Source organism: Lissotriton helveticus, chromosome 6 (genome assembly GCF_964261635.1).
Source record: "Lissotriton helveticus chromosome 6, aLisHel1.1, whole genome shotgun sequence".
Lineage (NCBI taxonomy): Eukaryota > Metazoa > Chordata > Amphibia > Caudata > Salamandridae > Lissotriton > Lissotriton helveticus.
Window position 1 is genome coordinate 740,539,401 of NC_136067.1, and position 24,529 is coordinate 740,563,929.

The 24,529-nt window shown below is 42.5% G+C and overlaps 1 protein-coding gene across 1 annotated transcript in view; it reads right to left on the reverse strand.

Moving 5' to 3' along the window:
- Positions 1-24,529, reverse strand: part of FUT9 (fucosyltransferase 9) — a 675,803-nt gene that overhangs the window by 467,021 nt on the left and 184,253 nt on the right. Inside the window, exon 2 of the mRNA XM_078646847.1 lies at positions 11,487-11,572. The gene's annotated coding sequence lies outside the window, so the exon portion shown is untranslated. The remainder of the gene's footprint in view (positions 1-11,486; positions 11,573-24,529) is intronic.

The window sequence follows — 24,529 nt, forward strand, 5'->3', positions numbered from 1 at the left end:
GATCCTTCACTGGCTTCAGTATCACCGATATCGAGGCTACCATCATAGAGTCCGTCAAGGTCCCTGTTTCCAGAAAATAGTTAAGCAAATGAGTCAGGAGAGGAGCTAACTCCGGTCAGAACAATTTGTAGAATTGTGCTGTGAACCCGTCGTGACCCGGAGACTTGTGTAATTGAAGGTGTGCAATTGCTGTGATTACTTCCTTGAAACGGATTGGCTGGTCGAGCTGTTCTGCGAATGCTTCCAGCAGCCGATTGACTGTGACTTCATGCAGGAAGGCGTGGGAATCAGCTCGGGTGTGTCCGTTTCAGAGTGCAGGGCTTGGTAAAAATGTATCACTACATCTGCTATCTCCCGGTGGACCTGTGTCTCTTCACCAGAGGATTTTTTAATTGAGCGTATCACTGCTGCCACTGTCTTCGCTCGAAGCCTCTGCGCCAGCATTCTCCTGCATCTGTCACTGCTCAGGAAGAACTTGTGCAAAAACAACAGTTGATGGACAGAATGCAGAACAACTCCAATGATTTGAGGGAGCGGATTCCAATTGATATAAATATCACAGGTCAAAGTTTGTTGATTCCCAAATTTCCACTTTATTCAAGTATCAGTCACAAAATGACGACAGCTTCCACATTCAATTTCAATATTTCCAAATCAATCCAGACTAACCAAAACTTCAGACAGCCGACGCATTTCGTCCAGTGACGGACATCATCAGGGCTTCCAATAACTATTTCCAGATACAGTTTTCTTTTCCAGTGTATATCAAACCGAATAGCAACAATACTCGAAATCTATATCATTAATTCAGTTCACGATAGGACCTCAACTTCCCTTCCCTCCTTCAATGAGTCTTATTCTGTTTTCACTAAAACTGTCCAAAGGTACAATCCATGGTTAACGTCCCTCAAGGTAATTCAAATCTTTGTCATGGTTTCTGTATCTGATCTCAACAAATTCAACTCTTCCAAATATGTTCTGAATCAAATCTCTTCAAATGTTTGTAGCGGGAAGTCTCAGTCTGCGGTGACGGGCCAGTCCTCTAGCCTACGTGCCTCGGCTGTCTGATGTTTTGATTAGTCTGGATTTATTTGGAAATATTGAAATTGAATGTGGAAGCTGTCGTCATTTTGTGACTGATACTTGAATAAAGTGGAAATTTGGGAATCAACAAACTTTGACCCTGTGATATTTATATCAATTGGAATCCACTCCCTCAAATCATTGGAGTTGCATTGGACAGTTTGTGCATCTTTAGACGGTGGATCCATCTGGAGTTTTGAGCGGACAGCAGATCAAGATAAGACAATTCAGGGTGGATTTCATGTGAAAATTTGGTTGTTTTCTGTGCTACAGTGCTTTTACCCTCACCGTTGTTCTTTTGAGTAGAATGCAGAACAATGTCATACATCCACCCCAGTACCGAGATCTGGGCCTAAATCCATCGTTTTTTTGCTCACCACACCACCCCAGTTCAGACATGGCCATATGCAAATCAGCCTTGATCCTGTGCCTCATGGGAACAGTCCAGCCCGAACTGCCAAGCCATGTCTTCCCTGGACCGGAATCAAGCATCCTAGGACCGGTTTCTGGCTATCAGCCGTCTTTAGCCAGGATAGATTGACTCCAGTGTTTTTGCAGGAAGAAATTGTGGCGCAGTCGAATGAGGGCTTATTCTGCCTTATCCAGGTCTAAATACTTCAGGAGGAGCCTCTTTTTCTCTAGTTCGCTCCAGATTCTAGGTGCCCCTGTTCGCTTGAGTACTGTCTCTAACTTCACGACTTCTCGTTCTATAGTCTGACACACCTTGCAGCATATTCTATTGTCCGCTGCTGAGATTACAATTAACTCCTCTCTCATTACTAACTTTAGTTCTTCCTAGACCGCCGACAGGGACATGTTCCCAACATCAATAGTACCCAGATAGTCTAGGAGTCGCGTGTGAATATGTTCCGTAGTCGCCTTGGATTGCAGGAGGCATTCCCGCGGATGCCACCCGGCTGGGACGGGATGGTGAGTGTTGCCCTGTAGTGAGACTGTGATCATAGTGTGATCCGAAAGGGAGCGCATGTCAATGGAGGAGTCGCAGAGGTGCGGGACCGTTGCAGTTGAAGCTAAGACGTTTCATGCGCTCCTGAGTAATGCACTTAATCCCTTGTGCCAGGCTGGTGATTGCGCCAGATATCCTGGACACCATGATCCGTGAACCAGTGCAAGCACTCCTCAGAAAAAGATCCCAATTGCACAGACCCCTGCCCCGAGCGATTGAGGGCGGCATCCATCACCAGGTGGAGGATGCCATTATGTCGCCCAGAGCATTGGTAATGAAATTTTCTTGCTTTGTGTTCGGGATGCAAATGTTGGCAAGAGTGAAATGAGACGCCCACCTTTGGATTCTAACTGCCAACAACCGCCCCTTGATTTCAGCTATAGACAAAAGTACTTTGCCACTGAATCTCGCACTAAAGAGAATAGCCACACTGTTGGTTTTTTTTAGGTGCTAGAGGACCGTAATTGGTGGGGGAATTTCTAGGAGTGCATGCGGAGGTGTCTCGTTGCAGAAGGTGCATTTTTTGGAAGATGCAAATGTCCCTTCTGAGCTCTCCAGTAGGGACAAAATCACTGAGCGCTTTAAGAGGTGATTAAGGCCTTGGGCATTGAGGCTTACAATCTTCAGGGCTCTACCCATAATCTATTCATGTGCAGGGGTGAACACGCTGCTCCAACTAAGGAATGGGATGTGTCATAGCTGGTTATACTGTGGTTGCTCTGTCTCTCTCTGCCTACCTGACCTATCTGCCGTTGGTGCGGAGGAGAGAAAGAAAAATGTTGAAAACATACCCAAACAATTCTGCAACAAACCCCAGCCCCAGGTCAAGTCAGGGGAGGCTGATCGGGTGGGATTTATGACTGGTGGGGAATCCTCCTACATTGTGCCAGAAGAGTTCCTTGGATGGAGGGTTTCTTGTGTGATTCCTGGTATTTCCCTGTGGCGGCTAGTCTGCAAGAACTCTTGGCCCACTTTCGGGTATTTGATTTGCCTTAGCTTGCCTTCAAGTTGAAATATAATGAAGAAGGGGTGCCCCCAAGAGTACGAGATACCTTTGTTTCTAAGATGCGAGGTGACAGATCAAAATTCACTGCGTTTGTAGAGGGTAGTCATGGAGAGGTCTTGGAAAAACTGTGGCCTCAGAACTGCACTGGGTGAGCGCTTCACGCCCTACGGATGATTGATTCTTTAATTTGAAATTCATGTACACACACTGAGATGCCCGCTGGGGGGGGGGCTTTACTACTTTTCGGCAGTCCAACGAGGTGCACACGATCAATCTGTCCTCTCCTTCCACTTGAGTTAGCACTCCTCTGATGCAATCATCATTTTGTCCGTGAGTGATTGTCCAGGTCTTCGGCCAAGCCTGCAGTTGAATGTTTTGTTCTCGTAGCTGGAGGAGTTCTTGCTGCATCATTTCCAACTCCTCATCTCTGCCAGGCTCTCGTTCTTCCAACATTGCAACTCAGTCTCCCACCGCATCCAGGTCTTTCCGTACCTCTTTTAGGTCTGCTGATATTTGGGTTTGCATCGAATGTAAATCTGCAAGCAGAGAGTTAAAGAGAGTGGTCATAAAGGCCTTGGTGGCAGGGCTGTCCGCAGTGTCTGATCCCTTTCGCTGATATTCACCTGTTGGGGGTCCCGCCGGGGCACCCGCCAGAGGCTGCGTCAGCAGCATGTCCTTTATGGATCTGTCCTTCTTGACCCTGGTAGCCATTGGAGTCAGTCCCTCATCAGACCCAGCCGCAGAAGGTGCGTTTCTTGGAGGATGCAAATGTCCCCTCCTAAGCTCTCCAGTAGGGACAAAATTGATGAGCACTTTAAGGGGTGATTAAGGCCTCGGACGTTGAGGCTTACAATCTTGATGGCTCTACCTATAATCTATTCATGTGCAGGGGTGAACACACTGCTCCAACTAAGAAATGTGACGTGTCAAAGCTGGTTATACTGTGGTTGCTCTGTCTCTATCTGCCTACCCGACCGACCTATCTGCCGTTAGTGCAGTGGAGAGAAAAAAAATGTCGAAAACATACCCAAACAAATCTCAAACAAACCCCAGTCCCAGGTCAAGTCAGGGAGAGGCTGATCGGGTGGGCGAGACTGCCAGGGTGTAAATGAGTGCATTGCGCTCCTTGGCAATTGTTTCCGAGTCCGGTTTATGACTGGTGAGGATCCTCCTACTTTGTGCACGCGAGGTTCCTTGGGTGGAGGGTTTCTTGTGTGATTGCTGGTATTTCCATGTGGCGGCTCGTCTGCAAGACCCAATACCTCTCGTGCTACTTTCAGGGATTTGATTTGCCATAGCTTGCCTTCAATTTGAAATATAATGCGGAAGGGAAGCCCCCAAGAGTACGAGATCCCTTTGTCTCTAAGATGCATTGTGACATATCGAAATTGTCTGAGTTTGTAGAGTGTAGTCATGGAAAGGTCTTGGAAAAACTGCAACGTGTGGCCTCAGAACTGCACTGGATGAGCACTTCTCGCCCTACGAATGATTGATTCTTTCATTTGAAGATATGTACACACACTAAGATGTCCGCGGGGGGGCTTTATTACTTTTTGGCAGTCCAACAAGGTGCACACGATCAATCTGAATGTCCGAGGGGCAGTCATTTCCCACACTTGTCGGAATAGAGCAAGGACATAGCACAAATGTCTTCTCCTTCCGCTTGAGTTGGCACTCCTCTAATGCAAACATTATTTCTCTGTGAGCGATTGTCCAGGTCTAGGGGCAACTCCTGCAGTTCAATGTGTTGCTCTCGTAGCTAGAGGAGTTCATGCTCCATCATTTCCAACTCCTCATCTCTGCCAGTCTTTCATTCTTTGAACGAAGCAACTCGGTCTCCCACCACATCCAGGTCTTTCCGTAACTCTTTTAGGTCTGCTGACAGTTGGGATTGCATCGAATGTAGATCTGCAAGCAGAGAGTTAAAGAGAGTGGTCATAAAGGCCTTTGTGGCAGGGCTGTCCGCAGTGTCCGATCCCTCTTGCTGCTCATCTTCCCCTGTTGGGGCTCCTCCGGGGCACCGGAGAGTGGCTGCTTCAACAGCATTTGCTTAATGGATCGGTCCTTCTTGACTCTGGCAGCCTCTGGAGTCGGTCCCTCGTCAGACCCAGCTGTAGAAATCTCTGAGTGCTATGTTGAAACCAAGGATTATGTTGTCACTATGGGCCAGGTGGGGAGGGTGTACTGTTCATGGAGGAGCAAGTACTCACTGCGTACCCCTACCCTAGCCGCTAGCCTGTTGGGACTGATGTAGGTAGGTGAAGACCCCTTCCTCTGCGATCCTCCGACAGCACGGAGGCAAACTGTGCTGTATCCCTGCTGGCCTGCTCCTTGGGCAGCTCTATCTCATGTGCAAGCCAGTATTATAAGGGTTAGCTAGGTGAGGGCCACACACCCAGGAGTCTCTAAAGTCCTGAGGCGATTGTATTTACAGCGCTGTTCTCTCCCAGTTCCTGGTGGGGACCAGCAGAGCCCACAAACTATCCTCGATTGCTGCCAATGAAACACTCCACACCAGGTGCCCTTGCGACGGGCAGGCACCCCTGCATGCTTTAGGCCAGCGCATGTTGTATGCTAGAGGGGTATCCTGCTGCACTCTCCTGGCTCTCCCTGACTGTATGTCTTCCAGGGGGCAGCTGCATGCCGGGCCCCCCCAGCTGGGAGGTGCTCTGGTGCCTCTGTCTCCCCTAACTGGTCCATGCAGCAGTCAGCACTCACCAAGTCCGACGAAGGACACCGCTGAGCTCCATCTTCACCCCTAGTCTCTCACCTCGTAGTGGGCTGCCTGGAGCAGTATGAGGGACCATGCTTCTTCTCCAGCCAGCAGGGTGTCTTGATCGGCATCGTTCAGCCCCCGGTCTCCCAAGGTCGTTCTACTGTACAAGGGCCTCGCTCACCCGCGGCCCCCAGATTGAGCACATGCCGGGCTCTGCAGGGCCTTTATTTTCGGCCAACCACTGCTCCCCACCACTGCAGGAGCTCCACTCAGACCCCTCCAACCGAGTCTTCTGCATCGACCCCATGGGGTTCACCAGTGCTCCTCTGGATATCTGTCTCCCGGATGGGGGGGCACCTGGAAAATGTTCTTTCACGGGCACCTCCGCCCAGCTCCACACCCTCCAGCACCACTCTGCTAGGCCCTGAAGTCACAATCCATCACCATCTGGGGGCGCTCACCATGTTCGCTCCCTCTCCTCCGCTGAGGCAACTGCAGGGATGTTTTATTGAGTCCCCCTCATCAAAACATCGGGCACTGGGACGCAATCACAATGCTGGATGTCGGCGGCGCCAGTGAGACATATTCACGTCTCATCTGGCCTCCATCTTGACCATGCCCCCATAACACAACTTCTGGTAAAGATGGTTTTTAAATTGGGTGTTTGAAAATGCCACTTTTTGAAATGAGGCATTTTCTTGTTTAACGATTCTGTTTGCCTCCGCCTGTTTGTGGATGAATTGTCTGGTTTTGGAGTGACGCCCCTTAGCTGGGGCAGCTGTGCGCAGTACAAATCCACGTAACATAACAAGGGCTGGAAATGTGCATTCACTGCAGACAGCCACAAGGGGGCGGGTGGTTGAGGTGTACCTTGGCTGAATTTAGCGTAGTGGGAGGAAATTTCTTTGCATCTGAATAGGGCCTGTCTCCCTTGCAAAATTCTGTCTCCACCCCCTGTGGTCATAATTCACGAGTGAGGACAGAACTAGTTTGGACTGGGCTCAGAGACCCTTGCACAAAGAAAACAAAGACAAAATGGGGTATAAGTAGTAGACCTTATGCCGCACAATTTTAGATAACTTCTGGACTCCAGAGGAACCTTTGCCAAGGAGAAGAGCTGAAGAGCTGTGAGGAGGAGTCCTGCCCCTTTGCTGTGTGCTTTGTGGAGTTGGTCTGCAGTTGCTGGTTCTGCCAACGAATGGACAAAGGCTGGAACTTCGATGTGAACCTGCTTGAAGAAAGATCTCCAAGATCCTGTGTGTGCTGGCCTCCTGTACTGAAGTCTCAGGGACAGAATGACTTCACCCCCAGTTCCCCTGAACTCTGCTGCTGAGAGTTCTGACCTGCCAGGAGGTGCCCATTCCAGTTCTGTTTTTGCAGATGCAGCACCGTTGTGCAAGAATAATCTCCACGCACCGCCACACCACTGCAGAGATTACGCAATACCTGTCACTGCCGCAAGAACTGTCGCATTGTGGATTTCCACGTATTGCACCTGTGCGGCATGTTTTTCTGACGCTTCACCGGCAGACCAAAACCATCTTGGAGTCGACTAATCATGTCGCCCTACAGTTCAGATTCGATGCATCACTTCTCCTGCGTGCAGCCGAACAGTCACCCTGTCTCCCCAATGACTCAAGAACTGACGCATCTCTTTGTTTCTCGACGATTCCCTTCTCTGTGGCTGTTTGTCCGCGTGAATTTTGACGCATCTATAGGTACTTTGTGTAAAATCATGCATCCATAGTTTTCTTTGGACCCAGTTGCTTGAAACCTTTTAAAATCATATTCTTATTACATGTATGTTGGATTTTTGTCGTTTTGTTGAGTTTTGATGAAGATACTTTATTACTTGCCATAAACTTTTGAAATATGAAAAAATATAACCATCGCATATAAATTTAATAGAACAGTTTGGGAGCTTCGAAGCAGACTGTTATACTTAGAAAAAATATTATTTTGTTTAATGCGCACCACAGGAAAATAAGATTCTTATTGTTCGAAAGGAAAGATACTATAAGCTGTGAATTATCATAACAATGACATAATTTAAATACACAAGTATGATAAAAAAAACATTTATAAAAGGATAAAGAACTGGAAGAAAATGCAATGGGAAAGACTATTATTAGCCTACCAGTCCTGATGCTGAAGTACACATGAGATTAGGTGAAATGCCATAACCGTGCAATAGGGACAATGGTTGAAGTGGGCTGACCCATTGCCTTAAGTCTGTATGCTGAGCTGGGCTCAAGGAAACGTGCATTAGAGTTGAGGAGACCACTGGATGAAGGGGCTGACCCAAAGCGGCTTGAAGTTTGTATATCAGCATGTATTTTTATTTATGCTTTGTTTCATACACAAAGCTGAGGTGGCAGATAAATTTGACGCTTGGTCTGGTGTAAAAATATGTCTTCCATAAATAATTTTACAACCTTTTGCTTTTTAAAGCCTAAGGCTTCAACACTAAGCAAGAAAGTGCTCCCCGTATCAAACAGAACAGATGTACAGAGGCGTAGGGAGGGGGGTGCGATGGGTGCGGGCCGCCCCGGGTGCCATCACAGAGGGGGTCGACAAAATGGCAACAATATGTGTTTTAAACACATATTGCTGCCATTTTGTCAAGCCGGGGGTGACAAGTGTCATCACTGAGGGGGGCGACAAAATGGCAAAAATATGTGTTTTAAAGACATATTTTGCCATTTTGTCAAGCCGGGGTTGACAAGAAATTTTCCGCACCGGGTACCACCTGACCTTGCTACCAATGCCACTGCAGATGTAAAAACAAATAGGTATGTGCCCTTCACATAATTGTTTTTGACAGCTTTTTTCAATTTAGCCGTTTTTGGCTCTGGTGCCACCGTCTAATGGTTTGCTGTCTTCCATACACCCTCCGACATTTCCACTGTCATCAATGATCCAGTTTGAGACTGTTATGCTGTAATAATTCTTGCAAGAAGTCTACATGTGGAAATGCTCTAAAGCATTCCTTAGCCAGAAAGAATGAATGGCGATTTCACGCTTGGCACTCTCTTCCGTTCCTCCTTTCAGAAGTCATGAAAAGAGTGCTTCTTTCAATTCCCCTTAACACTTTGGCACCCTTTATGCATGTTAAAAAAAAGCTTTTCCTGTCAAAAAATTAAACTGCAATTCCGGTTGTCACTTCACCATTGCGGAACAATTTTAAAGTAAATCAAATTATTTCAACAATGGGTGCTTTTTTGACACAATGTGCTCTGCATTCCAAGGGACAGCAGTGTTCCACTTCCTGGCAAACTGAAAAAAGACGAACAGAAGTAAGTGAGTTTCAGATTTCCTGGACTTAAAGCCCCAGGGATATTTGACAATGCACCACTTAGGACTGTGCTATGAATGAGCGCTATCTGAAACGTGACCTAGATAGGAAGACTTTTCTAACAGGTGGATCCTGCTTGCATCATCTGTGATTATCTTTCTCCGTACCCAAGTATGCAGATACTGACGAAATGAGTACACAGTGGTAGTCATGGAGATTATTTCAAATGGAGAAATGTTGGGATCTGACTACAAGGCCTAGCTAGGTCACTGTGTTGGGAGCAGCTGCCAGACTGCACACCCTACCAAACCTCTCCTAAGTTTGAGAACATTTTCAGGGAGTCCTACTGCTTCTTACCAGATTACTTCTAAAGCTGTCAAAGGACTGGTTCACGGAAACATTTTTAACTGGCGCTAATACATGTCCTTGGGGTTAAGCAACTGAAGCGGTGCTTGGTTCAAACTCCTTTTTCCACTGTAATATGAAAGATGATTTGTAGAGATGGTAATATGTGACCCGAATGTTAGGGCAAATTTGTTGTGCTGCATTTTGTTGTGGTGGTGTGTTTTTTGCTGCATTATTGCATTGTGTTATCGTTGTGCGGTACTGTGGTTGCTGTGTTGCATTGTTTTCACTCTTTAGTTGTGTTGTGGACGATGTTTTTGTTCTGTTGTTGGATTGATTTGTGAAGACATTGTGCTATGCACCGTTGTTTAGTGATCTCTGCAAATGGTGCCCATTCCCAATAAAAAACACATTTCTTTCAAGTTGCAGAGACAAATAATCATTAACCATGGTAAACTAGCATTCCTCGAGCTCTTTCACAATTCAAGACACCAGTCAGCCCCAAACTGACAGAGAACAGGCTTAAATTAGCACTTTCATTGCTCACTCTGTGTAATACAGCCCAAACACCCCTCTGCAAGGCAGGCTGTGTGTTGCAAGTTCCTCAACTAAAAAAGTCATCACTCTCAAACAAGATTTGATAACTGTGTATAGGATTGTGCAATGTTGTGGAATGTTTTGTCATTTTAGTTAAGGTATATGGATATATTTGCAACACCGGACAGTTGTTCACTTTGACAAAACACTGCTGGAAATCCTGGATTGCGACAATTTATGTTGCGCATATCAATACTTAATATTTACAAGGTTGTTCTGCATACAATATTTAGTTGTTGAAACAGTGTTCAGAAAAGTGCAACAAAAGAAAACTTCCAGAGAAAAGCTCTGCAGAAATGTGCCATTGTACACAGAAATGTTCCCTACAACTGAATTCCTCTATATTTTCACTGGATGTTGACTGGAAACTAAGCGTGCCCAAGCATGAGTTCCTATGGCACACTGAAGCAAAACAATCTGTATACAATATCACTATTAAACCACACTAACCCATTGTATACAATAAATCAAACTACAGCAGTTTTCAGAACAAAATGGCACTTTTTTTCTGATTAATAAAAACAATGTGTAACTAACTGTAGGGAAATGTATCAGTATGTTACGGGGATAGTCACTTTCATAGCACAGATAGCTGAGCTTCCATACTGCCTTAACCAAAGTTTCCTCAAAGGCACAAAAGGTTGAATTAGGCTAACCATAGCTCACAATGGAAAGCCCAGTATAAGCAGAAAGGGAATCCTACCAAGTGTAACTAAGCAATAAAATGTCAAGATAGCTAAAAAAAAACATAATGGTAAACAAAATGAGAATAATTTAATGGAAAAAAATAACAAACATAAAGGAGAGAACATACAGTTCATAAGTAAAGCAAGAAAGGAATCCCCCATCCACCACCACACAGAAAAGACCACATGTATTCTAGATATCTAGATTCCGCAAGTGATTGACACGCAGTGGAACTGAGGTTGATGGAATGGTCCAGCTAAGATATCCTACCCCTGCCTAAAGTACCCTGTGCACCGTCCAGAATTTTGACGTTGTGCCTTCTTGGACACAAGCACTGGAATGCTCTTCCACTGGCCATTTGAGCCAGCTACACTACAGAAATGTTAAACAACACTAAAAATTTCTTGAAATGTTAATGCTATGGATGTAAACCTTTTATCGAAGAGTAACCCAACAGTCTAAATGTATTGCATATACATCTCTTGAGAGGAGTTCTTTGCCCATTGCCCTAGTTTATTGTATATGCTTTGTGTTGTACGGTGTTCATTTGCCTGCATGTCCTTGCTGTTCTTTGTTTCAAACACCAGCTTATGTATCTCTCGAGGTTATGAAAATATACCCTGTAAACCAAATGGCTCGACAGAATGATTGGCCAGGATGGGGTATGACACTGTTATTTAATAAATGCCAGACCTTGTGAAAGCGCTCTGCAATGAGGTAACATCATTGGTCCTTTCCAGTTATTCAGACCTTGCATCCATCAACTTTGAGAAGCATGTTCGTGGCTTACCTATTTGATGTCCAGTTTGCAGTCTGCCTCGTTGGGCCTGCTATCAGCAGTTCTTCCAGGTTCTGCATAGGTTGAGAGATTAATTCCTAAAAGAAAAAGAATGGAAGAGAAAGTTAGTTCTCTATCAAACATGTTATAGACCAAGACACCCAAGAATTTTGTAACTGCAAAACTAACACATCCTAAGTAGGAACTGGATTACCATAACATAATGGAAGCAACATTGTTTTAAAAACAATTTCTTGAAACAAAATGAATCTTGATTGGTAGAAATGAGGTTACTGATTGGCAGAGGTATGCACCCTGTCCAAGAAGGAACCACCACTCTAGTCAGGGTAAGCTAGATACACACTAAAAAATAACCTGTTCTCACCCTCTGGTAGCGTGGTACAGAGCATTAAGGCTTATCTGAAGAGGCAATGTATAAAGTATTTGTGTAAAACACACACAAACACAGTAACACAATGAAAACGAATATATGACGTTACATCACAGACAATTACAACGCAGGCCTTTACAATGAGGGTTTTACATCGCAACTACCATTACAACGCATGATTTTACAACGCATGGCATTACAACACAATTTTTTTTAACTACCATTACAACGCATACCATTACAATGCATAATACTTTTGGGGCAACAGTGGGGTAAGTGTTGTATAGTTTAGGGTTATAAATGACTATTCACACTCCAGTGACTGCAACAGTAGGGTAATTGTCGGATAGTGTAGGGGTAAAAATAATATCCCCATGTACCACAAAACCCATACCCACCCTACAACTAACGAATCCCCATTACTTACCTTAGAATGCGTTGTATTGGCATGCGTTGTAATGGTAAGCATTGTAATGGCATGCGTTGTAGTGACATGTGTTGTTATCGCATGCATTGTAATGGCATGCGATGTGAAGGCAGTTGCGTTGTAACAACTGCGTTGTAAAGGTAGTGTGTTGTAATGAATGTGTTGTAAAGTTTGTTTCCCATGAAAACACCACACAAATACTCTACTCAGTTTAAGAACATTTTTAGGAGTAAATCAAGACCACAATAACAAATATCCAATAAGCAGAACCGGAGTTATGATTTTTTAAAGATTAACTCAAAATATAGTGCTTAGAGTCATAAAGCAGGACTTTGTGTGGGAAATACACCAGTGCCTATTCAGGTGTAGGTGTACGCTCCCCCTCTCTTCTTACCCAGGAAGAGCTATCAGAATGCAGATCAATGCACATGAGTTCTCTGTCTCACATACCCTCCCTGTGTTTGTGGCTGTCTAGAGGGAATGAACAAAGCGAAGCTGTCACCCACCTCAGATGTGTTTTGGGATAGACTGCAGGCAAACAGAGCAGTAAGAGGAGAGAAATGACCACTTTCTAAAAGTAAAATCGAGAAGGTGATGGATGGAATGCTTTAACTAATCTCAACTACTGACAATCGCTTGGGGCCACATCCCATTCCATTGTTTTTTTGCCCACCATGCCACCCCAGTTTGGACCCAGCCATATGCAAATCAGTGTTGACCCTGATCCCCATGGGAACAGTCAAGCTCGAACTGCCAGCCCAGGTCATCCCTGGAACGGAAACAGGCATCCTGGGACTTGTTTCGGAGTATCACCCCTCATCAGCCAGGCTAGCTTGAATCGAGTGGCCCAGTGAGCCAGGGACTCAGATCTGGGCATACTCGGTGCACGTAGGGACGCACATGCAAAACAAAACAACAAGATGATGGATGGAATGATTAAACTAATTTCAGTTACTGGCAATCGCTTGAGCTGCATCCCAATCCATCAATTATATTGCCCACCATGGCACCCCAGTTTGGACCCAGCCATATGCAAGTCAGTCTTGGCCCTGCCCCCATGGGAATAATCCAGCCAGAACTGCCAGACCAGGTCCTCCCTGGACCAGAAACAAGGTTACGGGGATGTCACCCCTCATCAGCCAGTCTAGCTTGAATCCAGTGGCACAATCAGCACAGGACCACATCTGGCCATCCCATGTGCACTTATGGCAGCACATGCAAAAACAACAACTTGATAGATAGAATGCTTGAATTAATCTCAGCCACTGGCAATTGCTTGGGCCCTATCCCAATCAATAGTTTTTTTGCCACCCATGCCACCCCAGCCATATGCAAATCAGTCTTGACCCTTCCCCCCATGGGAAAAGTCCAGCCAGAACTGCCAGACCAGGTCCTCCCTGGACCAGAAACATGGTTACAGGGATGTCACCCCTCATCAGCCAGGCTAGCTTGAATCCAATGGCACACTGAACCTTTTCCACTTACGGCAGCAAATGCAAAAACAACAATGTGATGAACAGAATGCTTAAATTAATCATAGCCACTGGCAATTGCTTGGGCCACATCCCAATCAATTATTTTTTTGCCCACCATGCCACCTCAGTTTGGACCCAACCATATGCAAATCAGTCTCGACCCTTCTCCCCTTGGGAAGAGTCCACCCGAACTACTAGGCCAGGTCTGCCATGGACTGGAAAGAAGTATGCTGGGACCGGGCTATCATCATCTCAGCAGCCAGGCTAGCTTGATTCCAGTGGCACAGTGAGCCTGGACCAACGTTTGGGCCTACCTGGCACATGTAGGGTGGCAAATGCAAAAACAACAAGGTGATGGATGGAATGCTTGAATTGGGAGTTTTTGTTAACTTCTGCACTGTGTGGCAGGCACCTCGCAGGATTGACAGGAGGCACCATATGTGCCCCCCGACTGGAGGCCACTATTGCAGGGAGCCCTACTAGGGGCCCCCAAAGTCACTTTCTGATTGGCTTTTCATGTCAGTAAGCCCAGCATCAAAAGCCTGTCAGATATTGATATTCTAATCCTAATGGAGGAAGTACTATCCTTAACCCCTTCGGGGCTGATGACGAGCTCAGCTCGTCATGAGCGTAACCTGCCGTGCGCTCATGACGAGCTGAGCTCATCATGTAACGCGGTAATTTCAAAATTGCCACGTACAGCGGGAAAAGCCGCCGCATTGATGCGGTTAAGGGATTACGTGCCGGTTCGGACTGGCCGACAGACTCCTTGATCCTGTCGGAAGCCAGCCGGAATGGCCGGTCTGTTTCAATTCTGACCAACGGTCGGAATTGAAATCAAAGATGTCAGTCGGAAAGCTTCCAATCGCAGGTCGGAGGCTTTCCAACCGACATCAAAATCTAGGCCTTAGTATAGTAAAGGGGAAACAAGCTATTGGTGTATAATAATTTTCACATTTTCACATAAATGTGAATTGTGCTTCAAGAAAATCAAATTCAAAGTCATATGTTTAAAAAGCATCTATTGTGTACATTGTATATTTAAAAATGTGTTTAAAAAATGCAAAAAGATAATACATATTTAATCATTTTGGTTTATATAAAATACCATAGCTAACTTGATTGTAAATAACTGCCTTTCAAAGAGCATATGTCACGTATATTCCTTCTTATAAGGTTAGGAGAAATTGCCCCTAGAAATATTGCATTTTTGGATTATTGGACCACAGCTAATAAACTAATTCTCTTATTTATACAATTTATTCTATTTTATTCAAAACTGCAAATCTTCATCAAAATTCTAAGATGATATTTCCTAAATAATTTAGATGAAAAAGACTAAATCTCCTCTTTTGTGATGGGAAATCTAATAAAAATCTTCATTACTACACAATGAAATTGAACATTCTGACTGCAAAAAAAGGAAAATTTAGTGTGAAAGTGATGCTTTAAAGAGTTTTTCAGGGCATTATACAAGTAATACCACATTCTAATCAGTTGGGCATACAATTAAAATCAAAATCCAGGCATGCTAATATACAATTGCATAGCTTTTATTGAAACTGTTTGGTATATTGACAGTATTTTCTTCCCAAAACTTGCCTTCCACAGCAGTTAGCCATTTGATCAGCCCCACACTAACACATTCAGAAATGCATCAAAGTAATGGAGGAATGGGATACTACGTATATTATTTTAAATATTTTGAAACTATAATATCATAAGCAAAATACTGACTACTGCAAATGTGATGATAAATATATTGTAAGCATAGCTTAACTAAACGTTGCTCCAAGTCTGTGCACCTTGATGACATATCTCTTCAAGGTACATAGGTGTGGATTAAAGATTATATACTCACTTACATATACTTACCTCCACAACATTTTGGGTTAGTATTTAAGCTTGATATTCTGACATCTAAAGGGTGGAATATTGGTCTCACCAGCATGTTTTACAACATGCCATCTCTATTTGCCCATTTTGTAAAAACACTTAAAATACTTTTATAGATAAAAGTCACCTTCGGAACTTACTTACTGGTATGATCTGACAATTTAATCTTCAGTGAAAACATAGGACTATATTAATAATATGTTTCTGCTGTCTACAGTGGATTGTCATCCAAACACTAAAGTTTACTTCTCTTCAGAGTTTGTTTATTTATCGTCTTTCATACTCTTTAGGTATTTAGCGAATGCACAACATTTAATTTTTGAGTAATCAATTCAACACAAATATTCTTTTGCTCTATATCTTAATGTTGCGTCACCTTCTAATTTATTATTTTATATTTGTCAGTAATATGTTTGCCTAATCTTTTTACTTAATGTCTATTAAGCCTGGTTCCCTCTTTGATCCTATTAAGACAACATTGTCAATAAGCCTACCCAAATTTCATCCCTTTCAACATTTTCCATCTGAAAAAAGAGGAGGACACCTCATACCTATTCTTTCCACTTCTTCAATACACCACTAGATAGTCCCCTTTCTGAACCTGTAAACAATAAAAACAAAATCTGACTCAAATGATACTCAAAGGTCTTATTTCAAATCTAGACGGACATCGTGACTGCCATATCATTGTTTCATAACTTCAAAAGAACTCATAAATGGCAGAAAAGAAAGTTACAAAATGCATAGGGATCTAAACCCTCACACCACTGTGGGGTTTTGAAGTTAGATCGTCACTAGACAAACATTTCCCAGTGCAAGATTGATCCTTAATATCCTGTTTCACCTGGTCCTTGATTATAGGATCCATGATTGGGAAGTGCAATAGCCTGATAGTGATCTTCACTGCTACTGCTGATTCCAAATAAGTTTGATAATATTTGGACATTCAAATTACCCTTCAAAATAACCACAGAATTTAAATCATCCATCATTATACCTTCAATTTGATAGAGTACTGATGAATTTGATGGAGTTCTCCTACTAAGCTAGGTCAAGATACTTTTAATTTACTTTAATGCTGAGTTAAGCCAGACTCAGAATCTCCGATTTACAATAACAATGGAGTGGTGCCCTTAAGGCAGTTTGTTACACACTTGAGCACATATAAAACCTGCATTTTGAAGCACCGCATTTTGAGTATGTATATTTTTGAATGACAAACTATTTGTGACATGGTCCCATGCAGCTGCTTATTTTTCCCTCGTCATTTATGGAAATTCCCCCACACCTGGCCCCACCGCTCTAATCAGTAAACTGTCCCTAGTGGTGTGGGCACTTTAGGAATGAGAAGGAGGTTGGTGTAAATCCTTTAAGAAATTAGGACTTATTTGCAGTACTTCTAAGGAAGTAAGAGAGAGAGAGAGAAATCCACTGCCCACTTGGGAAAAGAGTGAAGCTGTGAAGGAGGTTTCTGCATATCAAAGGGACAAAACCTTTCCCTGTACAAGCAGTTGTAGAGGGATATGTCTTCCTGATGGATCTATGGCTGTAGTCTCTCTAAAGTACCAAGATGATTGGAAGCCTTAGGATATAGCAGTCAGAAAGGTAACTGAATTTACCCCTTCTCTGACACACTCTTTGAGCCAGAACAGTGCTAAATACAGCTTTTCATAAGTGGTGTCAGATCTGGCAATGGTGGCTCATTTGGTAATACATAATGATTTACAACTGACTACTAGAATTGTATTGCCCCTATGGATGTTTTTGGCATTTTTTCAAAGATTCATATCTCCTGATCCTCTTTGTGTAAATGGTGGTACTTGGTTATTTTAATGTTACATTTGACTTGTTTATACCACAGTTGTTTGGGATGTTTAATAATTTGCTTTTTGTCTTAGATTTCGTTTTGGTACTGTTAACACACATTTCTCTGGGAAAAGGGATACTGCTTTGTGGCATTGCGACCAGGAGTTAAGTCCAGTATTTTTTCATTGAAACTATGTTTTACATACATATGCAATGTATTCTACGTTGGTGGGAGCTTTCTCCCAACTAATAATCCATAATCTAACATGCTTGAACTTAAAGGAGACAAGAATAACAGAATAGTAGGCAAGCAGAGAATACAATTATTTTGCGCAAATGATGCCCGAGCAAATGGGAAAAGATCTAGGGGAACTGGCAGGGCTATAGTGGGCTGTAAGAGAGTAGGGGGTGGAGCAAATTGGTTACCCCTCTATGGGGATTATTAATTCACTACCTTAAAATGCTAAATGTAAATCAAGGTGAGTCAGAAGATGCCTTTACATTGTATTCTGTATTATTGTTGTTCGAATACACGGCAATAAAAAGAATTTAAAAAAGAAAAAGAGAACAAGGCTGATATTGAAAGCCATTCCTGCCTGCCTTGGAGAGGACTGAGAACTGCGCTATCTGCACCTCTATCATGTACTCTAAAAGGCGTGGAGGGAAACAGGTCTTCTGCCAACCCATTGGCAAAAGACTGAACTGCTCCAGGAAAGCAAAAACAGCCGACATGCACCCACTGAATGGAATGTGGAACACTGGTCCAAGAAACATAGTGTATTGTAGTATGCTGGAGAAAGATAACAGGCTCATTTGGAGCTGGACATTTGAATTTTGTTCAGAGACATGAAATCCATGGTATGTGCCCCCTAGAAGAGTGCCAGAAGAGCTGTGGATGTTTGGAAAACCAAGATTAAAGAACACAACTTTTTTTCTATCTGGTCTGAAAGGTTAGATGCTTATCTTTACAGGAGGTGCCTGAAACTGGGACATTTGCTGACATTGGAGTTCCATTGTTTCAATGGACAACAAGCATTTCCTTACAAAAATAAACTGAAAAACCTTTCTCCTGAGGGATTCTATTTTGTTTCAGTATTAATATGAGTCAACTGATACCCATAAATGGCTGTCTTTGGTGAAGTACAAGCAAGACACTGTATTTTTGAACGTCCTCCGCCACAAATAGCATCAAATGCAAGAAACATCCACATCATTTCTTTTTGTGCCTCCTTCTTTACACATTATATTGTCTTCTTTTTTTCCATTTAATTATAAAATGATATTTATCACCAAATTGATTACCAGGCATGCCTTTACAGCACAGGCTTAACAATACATATGTCTTTACGGGGCTTTTCTTAACCTTTACACCGCAAGTGTAAGTATTTCGCAGGTAAGTATAAAGCCTTGATATCAGCGTATCCTGAGAAATTTCATCACAGAGGCAGCTGCACCAGTTCATTGGAGTGTAAAACCATAAAGTCGCCAGGCAAACATGAGTGAGGCTTATGCCTTCAACTGGGCAATCCGTTTCCCTTCTCCAGAGTGATTTACAAACAGTCCTTCATTCATTGCACTGCTCCCTTTATGCCATAGCTAGGCTGCAACCTTCAGCACATAGAGAGCCACCCCTGAGTGACATCTTGCATTAGCAGCATAAACCTCCAGACACAGTATAAGATAAACATATCATCATTAAACACAAGAACAATCTCAACAAGAATATCACAAAGATATATCAAACTCTATATATACATTGTACGTTTTAGAAAAGGGAACATTCGTATTATCTAGTTTCTGGATATTGATAACACATGTCACATTCCCTGATAAAGTGCACACTGTTTTTGATAATCGTGATGTAACAAATTGTATAGAAAGCAATGATGAAACATAAGGGATCATGTTAGTGTATATATCACAATAAAGCAGTATATACATTATCGCAGCAATGTCAGTCCATCTAAAGTGTCATGTGCGCAATACACATAATAGTAGCACTGTAGATCTATCTAAGCGGTCAAGTGCAAGCCATAAAAGCTAATGTTGTACAAGAGTAAACCTGTACACATGTTCTAATTAATAATTTTGTATCAATTGTATGTGCTGCTTGATCCAAGTAAATAACGGATACTAGCAGCTAAAATGATAACTATAAAGAGTCACTGTGCAAGATTAAAGTGCTTAAATTGAGGAAAGGCCAGCCAATGAGACATTTAACAGTAAAAACCCCACTTACAAAACTAGAAATCGTATACATGCTGCATAATTGCAAATGATGGCCACAATGCCATCTGTGTAGAAAATCCATACATATGGGCCCTTTACCATCTCGTTAGGAAAGCCCTCCAAACGATTCGGTTCCAGAGAGCTTTTCAAATGAATCAAGCTCCTGTAGTCCGACCGAGCGATTACGATGTGTCCGTATAGTGTCGGACTCAGTTGGGTCGGACTCCTATTGAACTGAATGGGAGCCTGTGTACCGAACATGTACACAGGGTCTCATTGCAAAAATGGGGTGGCAAATGCAAATTTGCACTTGCACTTGCCACTTTGTGTAACATATTGTTAAAAATCAAATAGGGTGACTAAAATTTTCGCCACAAATTTATCCGAAGATTCTCAATTGTGTAAATGTAGCATATGCCATAAGATTGTACCAGCGTATATTGTAAATAATATGATGATCAATTTATTATAAGTGCTTTTAGTAAGGACGAGGAAATTTGCACTTTCCACTTTATGGAACTTAATGCTAAAAAACTGTACATAGGGAATATAAACTTCTGAGACAAAATCAATTGAAGATTTCCAACTGTGTAAATGTAGCACACTGTTACATAATAATTTTGCTGCTCCTAACTGTAAATATTATGAGGATCAATGCACTATATGTATTTTATTTAATAATGTTTTTAGTATTTTAATCATGCTTTGATGATTCTGTGAATCGAATAAAGTACTTTTGATGATGATGAAAAAGGGGTGGGTGGGGGAAATCGTACACCCTGGTGACTGCCACACTGCGCATGCATGGAAATGGGGGCCCCATGGATACCCACCTGACGGCCCAGGGTGAAAGGGACCCTGTTAAACCAAGTCGGTACATCTGTTAGGATCAGGCATTGTACTCGCTTGTTCATAAGCCGTCCACATTGCGCTGCATGATTCGGCTCCAAAAAGGAGTACGATTGTTTTGCGATTACAAATACGATCGCTAATCAATCACAGTTACAACAATTTAAATTTGGTGGTAAACCAGTCGCAAACTAGAAAGGGTCCCCAAGGGACCACTTCATCTTTGTGTTTGGCACCGAAAATATTTTTCGAGAGCAGGCAGTGGTCCCACAGACTACTGCCAGACCTTACAAAATGAAAAGAAAATGTATCTTTTTTTTCTTTTAAACACATCCTGTTTTCCTTTAATGAAAACGGGCTGCATTTGGAAACAAAACGTTGCTTTATTTAAAAAGCAAACAGAGTCATGGTGGCCGGCTGTCCCCAGCAGGCCACAATCCCTGTGATTGTAGCTCATTCCAATGGGTCGGAAATTGCAATTTGCCTCATGAATATTGATGCGGCAGGTCATTTAAGACCTCATTGGGAAATGCTAAATGTGTCTGAGACACAATAGTACATTCCGTTTTGCGAGTTGCAAAAACACACAATTTATCACTCGCAAAACGGAATGGTCGCACCTCTGACCCCAAGTCTACAACGCTTTCATATATTTTATTTTCTAATAAAGGGTTATTTTCGATCAGTGTAGCACCCATTTTCTTGGACTGTCCCTTACATATGCTGTTTTATTTTTGTATTTAGATAATGAAAACGCAATAAATGTTAAGTGCCTTTACGGTTCAGAGCCTCTAACAGAAAGGTGAAAACCCGAACTGTGAAAAATGCTTGGCCAGAATTAAAAGGTTTCCAGTGTTCATCCAAAGACAAGGTGCTAAATCACGTTAGATAGGTGTGAGTCACTTATCTTTTTTTTAATATTTCCGTTACAACTACAATCCTGCTTGCTTCCAGCCATGATTTTTTATACCTGTAAAATTTCAAAGGTCATTGCGATATATTTATATTTCTTTCTCGTCACATTTCCATAATAAATTGCTTCTCTTTGGCGAGCACTCTAGGACAGAAACCAGGATATAAAGAATTTTCATTCCAGGAAAAACTGAAAGTCACCACAGTGTGAAATAAGCAATCAGCTGGTGCACAGCCTTATCAATTTGGCAGAGCCCCTCAGGGTGCCATGTATGAAAGTGATGCATTCTCCATGAACTACAGCCTGAGGGATATTTTCATATCTGGATTAGCCAAGAAGCAGGAAATTAGATCAAAACTTAAAAGGAACGAAAAGACTGTGCGACAGCGGCCTTAGCAGACTACTGAGGAACTGTGTTTCTTCTAGACGTCACCACATTCCCTAAGCTGATATCACAAACTGAGGAGTTGAAGGGTGATTTACAACAATTATATCCACGACTCGTGTCCTTTCTTTCCATGATAGACTGATTATCAAAAAAGGCATCGATCATTTGCTGCAACATAAACAGGTTTGCATATCATTCTACATATGTGAATATTGTCCCCTATTTCAATACCATAAATCCCATATGCACGGTGTGCCAGGAGTGCGCTCATTGGTAGTCCCTCAGTTTGACTGGCCTGGTTTTAAAAATCATTCACAATTTATTTACTCAGCATAATCCAAGACTATGGAATCTAGTCTGTTGTACAGCTGATCTCTTGGCTAATTGTTGTAACACACTGGTAGTAGGTATCTCAGGCACCTTTCGATGGCAGGAAATTGAGGACATTAGTTAGCATCTAGTGAATTTAAAAAAGAGCAGCAAAAACAACCACTATCACCAGAAATGGAACAATCAGGACTGGACAGACAATTAGAATGTTTCAGGCAATAACTACTGTTCAAAGTATGTGATAAAGTTTAAACAAAAGGGAAATCCAATTAATAAATGGAATTAGTGATACAGGTTAAACAAATCGGTACATATACAAAACGTATAAGGGAACATACAAAAGCAGATATAAACAAAAGTCGGATGGCAACAATAAAAGGCAAAATACTACATGTCTCTGTAAAAAGTATGAAAAAATGGTACATAAGTAAAAGTAGCATTTATACTCCAAAAAACCTCAGAAAATATTGTGTAGGGAAAGGAAGGGAACAAGCCATGTATCATGAATTATAACGTAATAGTTAGACAAGGGAAAAAACAAAGAGAGAAAGGGGGAAAGATAGGGAGGGAGCGGTAGGGGTGCGCCAGTGGAACAGCTGCTTCAAAAGTAAAAATACAAAAAGAAATAGAAAAACAAGCACAAAAAAATCTTAAAATGGTTCCAGTATTAGAGGTGTATGCCCCAGAGTCCTAAGCGCAGTATTGAACATAATTGTCCAAAGATCGCCAGACTACATGCAGCGTGTGACCGCTACAAAGATAGGATACCCAGGTCCACCAAGTGTGAAAAGAAAGGTGTTGAAAGGACTTCCATTCTGTGAGTATTACTTTGATTGCAGTAGACAAAAGTATGTCCAGTAGTGACATGTCAGTCTTGACTAAAGGTAGAGGAACAGTTGAGGCCCAGGGGCCCAATATTACCATAGGGAAGGATAAGGCAATAGGAACATTAAAGATACTTGTTGTGTGCTTCTGTATAGAAGCCCAACAATAATAGCGTACAGTCAAAGGATGTGTTGATGTGCTCCTGGTTCCAAATCACAACTCCAGCACCTATTATTATCCCTTAGCTTCAATTTGTATAACCAAGCAGTTGTCCAATGTAGCAAATGCATTATAAAAATTTTGGATTGGATAAGGGACGGAGGAATTTTATTGCGTAGAGAGAGATTCCCAATCAGAAGCCAGTTATTCTGAAAATGATGTTAATAAACCCCTTTATCAAAGTGTTTGGACCATGTTGTATAAATAGATGAATATTGTGGGGCTTGCGGGTTCATAAGAATTTGCAAGCTTGGAACGCTACAAGCCCCGTCTGGAGCTAAAGGGTTAGAAGATTAAATAAAAACGAATGTTTAGAAAATTGGAACCTTCAAAAAGCTATAAAAGTCTTTCCTAGTAAGATCATATTTTGTGGCAAGAGCTGCAAAAGAAAACCGATCATCATTAATATCATAAAGGTCCTGAATAGTCTTAATGCATTTACAAGCCTAAACAGTAGATCGGATGGGATCAAATAAAAGGCAAATTTAGGGTTAAACCAAAGAGATGCACTCCTAGAATTATTGAAACAGCTCTCAAGCCGCTTGTCAATAGCCTTTATAGCAGAGGATGAGGATGTAGCCTTATGGCTAGAGCGGGCGACCTCTAAGCTGGGGGACCGGGTTCGAGTCCCGGCAACAATGCTCAACATACTGTGATTCATTGCAAATCCCTTGATCTCTCACGTGCCGAACAAAAATGAATGTGTCCATCTGTAACGAAACTGGTGTTCATGTAAAGCGCTCTGATACCTGATGTCTTGGGTCTAGTTCGCGCTATATAAAACTAAAAAACAAAAAACAAACAAATGGATACTGTATCCGAAAGAATATGATGTGAATGAGAGGGGACTAATTTTGTCATCAAGATGAAGGGCAACAGACTATAGGGGTGACAAATAGAACATTCAATACGTATCCAAGGAGGAGAGGAAAGTGAATCTGGGGAAAACCAAACCGCCCCTTGAGACATTAGAAAGGTTGTTTGGTAAAGGTACCAGTGCAGGAAGTTCCAACCACCCAGTGCAACTGGCTTCCTTAGAAATTCTAACAAGGTCCCTGCTCGTTTGTCATTTCAAAAAAACCTAGAGGTAAGTTTGTTAAGTTCATGAAAAAATCTGGCTGAGAGTCTTAGAGGTATCATTGAGGATAACAAATAAACTATTGGGGTGATCATCATCTTGAGGGAATGCAGTCTTACCCACCAGAAAATGAATTTGGCAGACCAATTATTAAGTAGATCTTTAACTTTGATGAGTATATAAGATTCATTGAAGGAAACTGTTTCCGTTAGGTCTTTAAAGAACCAGA